We start from the raw sequence: 10,115 nt of genomic DNA, 5'->3' as shown, positions 1-10,115 counted from the left end.
CAGCACTGATGATGCTAAGATGGATGTCGTGCTTAGCCTGCTGGCTAGGGAATCGTCCGACTCTACCCACACCGAGCCGATGGCCATCACGACTGGGCAAGAATTTGGTGAAGAGGTGGAGATTCAGAAACCTGAAGGTGCCCGCCCAAAGCGTTCGCGCCGAGTGAACCGCCCGACTACACCTATCGAGGAGAAAAAGAAAAAGAGGCGACTTCGGTGACTCTCGTGCTTGGATCAGGATGCCGGTCCTTCTATACCGATCCCTAGCGATGTCCCGGCAGACGCCATTCCCAAGGTTGATGCCAAAGGCTGTGATAATGCGCAGGCTACTGGCGGCATGTTTGATGAGAATGAAGAGAAAGAAGAAGAAGAAGAAGAAATCCCACTGATCCGCAAGAACAACCGTTACTATAGAAGCAGCGAGGGGGTAGCGATATTCCCTCTCCAGCTCTGTCGGCACTTGTCAGTCTTCAGGGGCTTTCAAAATTAGATTTTGATCAAGCGCTGGAGGAGGTCATTCCTGAAGACATACTATCGGAGCCTCCTGAAGCTGATATCCCTGTCGTCTGTTCAGAGGTCCCAGATGGTGGGCTTTCATTGTTTGATTCTGCCGGGCAAGAGGTAACCCGAGTGGTGTCCCGCACATCGTCGACCTTGGAGGGCGGTCTTCCATGCAAAGACACTGATCCGAGTTACCCGACTCCCATGGAGGTGGCTGAGGGGCCTTCAGCCTTAGATGTGGCTGCTGCAGAAGACCCAGCCCCCGAGGGTGTTGCTGGTAGCGATCCAGCCCCTATGGGTAGTGCAAGCTGTAATCTAGCCCCCGAGGATGTTGAGGCATGCTCTCTCTCTAATGCTTCCATGGATGTCCACATCGGGTCATCCCCAATCCAGTCCGAAGAGGTGATGATAGCACGTACTTCTACGGCCTTAACTGGCCAAGTCGCCTTAGAGGTCGACGAGCCAGACGCCAGGAGCCTGCTGTCTGCTGGTGGGGCTAAGGTCACCTCGGGTAGTGCTCTCGAGATTGTTCCTGTAGATCTTCCCTCGTCAAGCCATGCACCAACTCGTCCTGCCTTGGGTCTTCCAATATTCCTTTCCAATCTCCAGGTGAGTTGGTCTTTTGCTCTATATTGTTCATACTAGTGGATTATCTTTCTTCTGCTCGTCTGTCTATGACCACAGGATTTTGTTGACAAAGTATCTGCCCAATTGAGGTCTTGCGGCACTGCTGTTCCCGAACAAGCTTTATCTCTGATGCAGTGGAATCCTCTACTGCTCCAGAAACAGATGGATGATTTAAAGGCGTCGAATGCTGGTTAGTCGATCATGCTACTGGCCTTTCTCCGTGCGTGCCGTCGAAGAGGACATGGTGGTGCCTGCCACGATTAGGTTATCTTGGTGATGAGTAGTCCAGGTCTGAGATATTTGACAACCAAGGCCCATAGTGTGACAGCAGTCGACATATGCTACGGAGTTGGTGGTGGTGTTGTGTCGCTTCGTCGGGTCCAGGGCTGGAAAGACACTTGCATTCTCTCGCCCTTCTCGGATTAAAGCCTCGTGTGGGTTCCTTTCGGTTTGAAGCTGCTCCGGCTGGGCTTTTTTCTCCGCTTGCATGCTCTCTCCCTATATATCTAGCGGTATACTAACTATATCGCCTCCAGATGCCCAGGTCTTGGTCATGTCCTTCTCCGGCAATGAACAGGTATATCCGTCTCTTCCCTTCCCTCATGCTCTACGAAACCTTGGAAGTGGGGGAGGCGAGAGATAGGGGTCTCTGATTTGCCGTCTATGGTACCCATACGTTCATAAAAAATATTATGCGAAGAGTGGAGACAATCAATAAAAAATCTTGATATCTTTTTTATGGATAATTTATGTGGGTATTGTTGTGATCCATCGCAACAGACGAGTAACCTACTAGTATTATTTAAATCATCACTCATGTCTCTCACTTCTCCTCCAGCGTTCCCGTTGCCTCGTCCTCCCCTCACGCTGCCGCTGCCCTCTTCTCTTCTCCGAATAGTAACGTGCCGGTGAAAAGGAAGGAAAGCTGGAAACGTGAGATGGCCCGGAGCTCCTCGGTCCTTGGTTACAATCCAATTTATTCCTAGGACATGGCCAAGCCGATAAGCTTGTGTCGCTGGCCTATGGCTAGCCGGACTCAGATCCACATCTCCACCGTTTGGTACTGATCCAAGGATCCTGCTGCTGCTACTAACATTTGAAACACAAATAAAGGGTCGGTCCAAAGCACACCGTGCTCATAGGAACAGAGAGCTTCAGATACAAGGCACACAGTCCAACTAATTCAACCACAAAAACAAATTCTTACACATATTCTCATACAAAATACAACTGAAATGATTATTACAACACATTGTTCTATATAACCCTTCCAAGTAAAGTTAAAATACTTTTCCAGTGCATAGATCATTGGTCATTGGTACCTACAAAGTTAAGCCATGGTAAGAGCTCAGTAACCAAAAAAACTGATTTTACATTTTTAACTTATAAATAAGATTACCATCAAAAGCTCAGTGAAGCTAGAAATAGCTCCATATTCTTTAACATTTGCATTGTTATATGTAGAACAATTATCCAATACCATTTGTGCTTGCAGACCCTCATTCCTAGGCTCTTCTTGCTAGCAGGAGAAGTAAACAAATGATATAAAGTAAAATCCCAGCATACTAAATGAGAGTATTATTCGAACACGTACCTTTGTCTTTTCCCTTGCATTGTAGTTTTGCACTCATCTTTTTTTCTTGGCATGCGTTTTTTTGTCAAGCCATGTTTTTTCTCCCTTTGATGTGCTTGTTCGGGCCGTATTTTTCTTTAGGCGTTGACTGAGAAAGTCATTTTCCTTGGCGTGCATTGTTTTTTCTTCTACTTGCTTAATAAGCATGTCTAGAGTGCTATCTATTAATAAGCAGCAATCCAATGAGCTAGCTACTTGACCTATTAAACTATGGAATTTGTAGGAGAGTAGTTTGGATCAAAGCATTGCGTTCAACATTAGATTTTCAACTAAATTTCTTACCTGATTATCTTGTATTGTACCATGGCGAGCTTCTCTTGTCCAACGCTTTAATATGTATTGATCTAGAAGCGTCTTGATATTCATCAAATAGCATGACCACATAATATTCCAACCCTCACTACTGGAATCCAGCTCTTTGCCGAGTGCCACTTTCGGTGAAATAAGACTCTCGACACAGACCTCCTACAGAGGGTGAAACACTCGGCGTAGAAATACACTCGATAAAGAAGGCTTTGCTGAGTGTCAGACTCTCGCCAAAGTAGCTGTGTCCGGTAGTGCATGTTGAATTGACCACATGTGCATGTAGCTGATTGCTCCAATGAATTGCCAATAACTTCACACTCTTCAAATCTTGATTTTTTGCAAGGATATCTATTGTGACTAGGTACTTATCAGTTCCAGCCAATACTCTAGTGCATGCTCGCATGAACCTTTCATATTCATCTTGAAAAACTTCAAATATATTGTGTATGTACAGTTTGCTTACTTCCAACAACATAGGCGTCCTCATTTTGATTCTTGGATTTTTTTTGTTCCTAGAATCATTGTTGAATACAACTCCTTATTCCTTCCTTGCACCACTCTTTCAAATTGCTTCAAAAATCGGACGATGTCAAGGTTTGATTTTAAATAGTCTTTCAAATTGCTATTAAGACTCTCGCTTAATTAAGTGCTCCTGATTCCCAATGTGAAAACATCCTTCATGTAACATGCATCCCATTTTCTTTCAAGTTATAGATACTATCTAGCCAAGTCTGCTTCTCCATTTTGCCTCTTATGGTGTGAAATGCTTCTACAAGTGGCCTTGTCCACATACTCAAACATACAAGCACTAAAACACCGTAAAATCTCCTTATCATGTAGATGTTTGAGAGAATTCTGTGATATGTGAAATGTGCAAAGTCCATGCCATGCTTATGTGAAAACTTCTCCAACTTCTTTACCCATTGCACTGTCTTGATCTATGAAGATTGTTTTGGGTTGCTTTCCATTATGTGCTTTGAGAAAGGTATAAAAAACCATAGGAAATATTCAAATGTTTCATCATACATAAGAGTGGCACAAAAAATAATTGTCTCTCTAAAATGATTAAATCCAACAAAAACACAAAAAGGTCTAGACTTCTTGTTTGTTCCAAAAGTAGTGTCAAAAGTGATGGCATCTCCAAAATGTGCATAGTCAACTATCATTTTAGCATCCACCAAAAATATGTTTGCCAATTTTTTGGTCACAACAAGTGTAGGTTAGATTTAATGACCCACCAACATGCATACTCGCCAACTCATGTGCATCTTTTGGCCTGATTCCAGCCTCATCTTCTGCTTCAATTTCAAAAGCTTGTAGCTCTTAAATATTTCTTTGTGAAACCATTAAGTGGAATGTTTCTGGAGTGTGAAGAATACGATTATGTTCTAAGATCAGATCTATCACTCTATAGTTTCCACTTTGTCGTAGGTAAACTCTAGCCAGGTGGCGGAGAGCACCCGCCTAATCCTAAGAACAGGTGGTTGCCTAGGGTTAGACTGGAAGATCGTGGAACATAAGAACACACGAGGATTTAGAGTGGTTCGGGCTGCCAGAGCGTAATACCCTACGTCCACTTGTGAGTTGTATTCCTGTGAGCTTGTGCCACCATTTCTTCATATCGTGTGTGCCCTCCCTTTTATAGTCCAAGGGGGCATGTACAGGGGCGCTGAATCCCGACAGGTGAGCCCAACGATATAGTATTAAAGAATGTACAACATGGAGCATTAAATGTTGCGACGGACATCGATCTTCCGACCAGGCATGCCTCCGCCCTGTCTGCCGGCTCAAATCGGCTACAAAGTAGAGTATGATATGCTGACGTATGTAGGGGGCCAATTAGGCTGACGTGCGCAAGAGTTATGACGATGGACCCGAGTTGTCGCCTCCGGTCGGTGCTGAAGAGGGCACCTCGCTCGAGCCAATGGCAGCTCATGATGACGTCGCCCATGCGCGCGACGCTAAGGCACAACTGTTTGCCTCGGTAACATACGACTTACTGTGTGAGCCATGCGTGCGGTGCTAACACACAACCACCTGCCTCAGTATCACGCGGTGTGGTCATTCGACCATGCATGGCCTATCAAAAGCCTGCCCATGCCATGTGCACAGCAGCGCGTGCCTCAGTCGCCCGCATGGAATGCGGGCGGGCGAGCTTGCTTCTAGCCGAAGGCTTGTGCCACGCGCCCACGAGCCATGCGGTGGCACTGGACCTCTACCCGAGCAGAGAATGGGAACTAAGAGCGCATGCTAGCTTGAAGTCTTGGCCCCCCTTCCCGGCGCTCCATATGGCATGCAGGGAGGTCCGAGACTCTCCACGGGAGTTCGAATGGTACACGTGGAGGTTTGGGACCCACCTATAGGGGTCCAGACGGCATACGTAGGGGTCTGGACTCATGATAGAAGTCACTGAGCATTTTGACCTCTTGGACTCGTGGCGGCACTGATTTTGTCCTCGAACGGTGAGCAGATATTGAGGCCAATGGCCCTGTTAGACGGGTTTTGACCCATGGACCATGCTGCTTAATTCCTTAGTACACGGTTACAGATAACCACACGGACCTTGACTCAGTAGGAGATGGTACCTAGTTACGGAGTACCGACACACTTCTTGATCTAACACAAGACTCATGCACACCTCACAAACACATCTAGTTTCAGCTCGTGGGCACTTTGTCAAATGATCTCTTTTGTCTTCTCTTCGATGACCCTCTTCTGCACAAACATATATGCATGATCTAGCCTTTCCATCGGACTTCCTTTTATTTGTGTACCTTAAATCAGTATTAAAAATTAGTTCAAATTAGATAAAATTGGCTAGCTAATTGACTACTCTCGACCATTTATGCTAAATTATAAGATGCTTTGTTTTTAGATATACATAATTTTCGTTATGTATATAGATATACACTATATCTTTTTTTAGATAATGGAAAAATCATCCGACCTTGGCCTCAAATGAGGTTACGGCCATTTATTACAAGGGACGGAGGCATATTGCCAAAACTCCTCCTATGACCACATCAGAGAACCCCAACTAGCCAAATGCTACCGAACCACAGCTACTACATAGTTAAACGCAACGCATACCCCCATCCAAAATTGCTAAAGAACTGTAGTAGCACCCTCTCCACATTACGACATGAAGACTTTATTAACTCTTGGTCCTCCCTTCTAGGCTGAAGCTGAGACCAGAAGCAGCACCAATATGTTGCTCTGAAGGCTACCTGCACACATGATTTAGGAGATGAATTATTGAACACCACATCATTTCTACTTAACCAAATAGCCCAACAAATTGTCGATGCAACGGTTAATAGTAAGTTTCGCACTCTGGGAAGCCTCCCGCTCGCCCAAACCCCAAACAAATCATTAACATCCCGAGGAGGTCTCAACCCCGTGCTTATCTGAATCAACCGCCAAATGAATGACGCATACAAACAACTGAAAAACAGGTGCTTTATTGTCTCCGGTCTACTACAAAAGCAACATATCTTATTACCATTCCAATGCCTCCTAGCCAAGTTATCCTTTGTTAATGTTACCCCTCTTTTGAGGTACCACATAAAAATCTTAATTTTCAGAGGAAGCCTAAGTTTCCAAAGGTCCTTATTATCCACCCCCATCCCATTGTTAAGAGATGCAGATACAGAGACTTAACCGTAAACATCCCGTTGGCGGTCAAGTTCCATCTGAACAAGTCCCTGTTTGAATTCAATTCGGTATGCGCAACAAGTGAGACCAATTGAAACCATTGGACCCTCAACTGTTGAGCCAAACCCCTCCGAAAGGAAATATTTAAGGGCACCGTGGAGAACACACAGGCAACTGTAGAGTTCTTCCTCCTCGCTAGGTTATAAAGAGACGGAAAACGGAGTTTTAACGTTCCCGACCCGAGCCAATCATCCTCCCAGAAACGCACCTGGGACCCATCATGAATCACAAAGGATCCTTTACTAATGAATGTGTCCTATATCTATGTACACATAAAAGTAATGTAACTAGAAATGATAAACAACTTATAGTTTGAAAATGAGGAGGGTGCAAAATCTTGAGGAAGAACTAGTAGAAGTGTAGAACAAAAGCTTCTATTCCCGATGAGATTCAACACCAAGTGATAATTGCTGTTAGACAGCTATGCCAACAAGGGTTGATGCATCCTCCTGCCGACATGGTCAGCTCGAGAAGTCGATGAAGTAGTTCTGTAGTTGTGCTTCCACATATAAAGAGGGAGACAGATAGAAGAGTTGCCTTGATTATGCGGCTAAGTCTTGGTCCTAACTGATCACGACTCATGGAGAAGCACAATACTACACATGGTATTTTAGCCTGCAGAAGTACCTTGTTTTGCCTTTAGGATAGGTAAATTGATTAGAAAATAAAATGAGTACATGTATTTTTTTTTATTATCTCTAATTTCTTATTGAAAACTCTCACTATATTTCAGGACTATTATGCGATCAAAAGCATCCATTTCTCATAAATGGACGCCAGCAAGCAAAATAAATTCTCACTATATTTCATGACTCGTATGTGATCAAAAGCTTCTATTCCTCATAAATGGACGCCAGCAAGCAAAGATAATGCACTGGGTTTTTTCTTCTGATAACTGATAATGCACTGGATGATCAGTATGTTTTGTCTTGTCTTGAACACCGAAGAGGCAAAATTTAGCAAACACCTAAAATATGAAGAAAAAAAAGTTTATGCGCTTGTTGTTAGTCCTCAGAATTTATTTTGAACTCTCATTATATTCCAGGGCTTATCTATATAGTATATATTTATATGATCAAAAGCAAATTCCATTCCTCGTAGATGAACGCCAGCAAGCAAAATGAGTAAAAATTACAAAAAACAGAGTTAATATGCTCTCGTTGAGAGTCGAACTCAAGACCTCCCGCTTACTAAACGGGTGCTCTAACCAACTGAGCTACGAGAGCTTTTGATATTAAAACTCAGTCTTTTTTAATATATGTTTATTATTGTGACACCACTCTCTTTTTCTCCCATCTGAATGAAAATTTTGAAATGTACGGTTGAATTTAATAAAAAGTTGGGAAATATCCATTAAATTTTAGATGGAAATTTTGAATTAAGTTTGAACCAAACTTAGGTTGGGTTTACATGGCATGAGATGGAGGCTCGGGAAAGGTTGCCAAATATTAATTCAATTTAGACATGTTTTTCCTTCCATGCAAAAAGATAGTTTAAACATGGAATTCGTTCAAGATAAAATTGGACTACAATGTGACTTGTTCAAATGATATGGATATAGAACTATACTAATGTAAGTGTGAAGACAGTAGTAATTTAAGGCAAATACAACATGATTTCTAATTTATTATTCGGTATTTGTTTATATTTAGGATAAATATGTAAACATAGAAGTTGAAGTCATGCGTACATAACCTATTAGTATAATGACCGTGCGTTGGGATGACACATAACAACAAATATTACATTTTATCTTAGCCAAAAGGTCTAGAAAGATATAAGTTAAAAGGAGTCCGACCTACTTTTCTATAGCTCGCTTGATCACTCGTGCTCATTTAGCTAACGGGGTGGTATTATGTGGGAGCGTTACATGTGCCTTCCTATCGTATTGGGCTTGGGTGGTTTCTCATGACCTATCTGTGGGGTAACGAGCCACTAATGGAGGCTTAGGTGATTTTATGGCCTATCTATGGGAGAACGGTCCACTGGCAGGGGAGGAATAGACCTACGCATTTCGCACGTGATGTAGGACGACCGTCGATACAGCGGTATGTAAAAGAGACATATCGGTATTTCTTATACTCAAGTAGAGAATTATGCAAGCACATAGAATATATTGTTATAGCACTTCACCTTGAAGTATTTAGGGTATCATTATTTACTTTATCTCAAGGGAAAGTACTAGCTAGGAATAATAATAATAATAATAATAATAATAATAAGAGATCTTAATGTTCATCATAAACTACTACCAAATAGTGTAGAGGGGTAACCAAATGTTGGATAGGAAGTATGATGAACCAAGATCAAACTAACTAACTAGTGAGATATAACAAGATGAGAGAAAAATGAAGAAAGTATAAAGTTCCAAAGATTCTAACTTCGCTTCTATGATTTATCAGAATCACATAGTTATGACACATAGATTAGATCCACACAATGGGTATACTAGACGGCGAGACACTAGAAACAGGTTCTACCTGTCTAAACCATATGTAATTAATGCTTGCCTTATCTTCTAAAAACTTATCTTGAACATGTGGTGAAATATAAAGATTAGACATGGTTGTTAAAACTTTCTAGCACCCATAACCCATCCATGCAACAAGTGGTAACAGAAGGCAAGATAGTGTATAAATACCATGCTTACACCTTCTATCACTATATCTAGTTGTAGTCACACAAGCCAACTAGAGCACCTAATGAAAGAATTGATCGTATACATGTGTCAGGTCCTGAATCATCAATCTAATATATAACAACCATATGCGAAGACTAACCACAACAACACTATAAGTAGTATAACGTTACACAAACTAACTACTAAATAAAGTATGTAATAATTAAAGCAAAGGGAAAATAATATTAAATAAAGTAAAATATTACAAAAAGAGAAAGGTACAAGAGCTATACCAGAACAAAAGACTAGCTTTTAGAACTTGAGCAAGCTCCCTCTACTTATAACTCCCACACTAGAGTATCCTACTAAAGATAAAGTAGAACTAAACTAAGAGCTACCTTGCTTTCATAAATGGAGAGGAGGTGTGATCTTTATTTATTCTAGTTGAAGTGGGACCATGGATCTATGTGATCATGATTCAACAACACAGGATCAAACTGACCTCAAATGGAGTGCCAGGGTCATCTAAGGTAGCGTTTGATTCAAGAGCCTAGTTGAATGGAACGGTTCTATTCTAGATTCTGAGGATAAAACGGTTATGTTCTGTGATTGGTAGTTAGAACAGAGTCGCTCTATTTTTTGTTTGGTTCTAGAGTGAAGTAGAATGGAGTGGCTCTAGCCTGTGTTTGGTTATAGTGTAGCAGATCCCTATGG

General features: G+C 42.2%; 1 non-coding gene across 1 annotated transcript; it reads right to left on the bottom strand.

The window, feature by feature from the left end:
- Nucleotides 1–7,933: 7,933 nt before the first annotated feature.
- TRNAT-AGU (transfer RNA threonine (anticodon AGU)) lies at nt 7,934–8,007 on the bottom strand. The gene has a single exon. It is a non-coding gene; the product is annotated as a tRNA-Thr (tRNA).
- Nucleotides 8,008–10,115: the final 2,108 nt, after the last annotated feature.

This window comes from Zea mays, chromosome 10, assembly GCF_902167145.1.
Source record: "Zea mays cultivar B73 chromosome 10, Zm-B73-REFERENCE-NAM-5.0, whole genome shotgun sequence".
Lineage (NCBI taxonomy): Eukaryota > Viridiplantae > Streptophyta > Magnoliopsida > Poales > Poaceae > Zea > Zea mays.
Note: the sequence above shows the minus strand (reverse complement) of the source record. Positions and strands in the feature narration are given on the sequence as shown.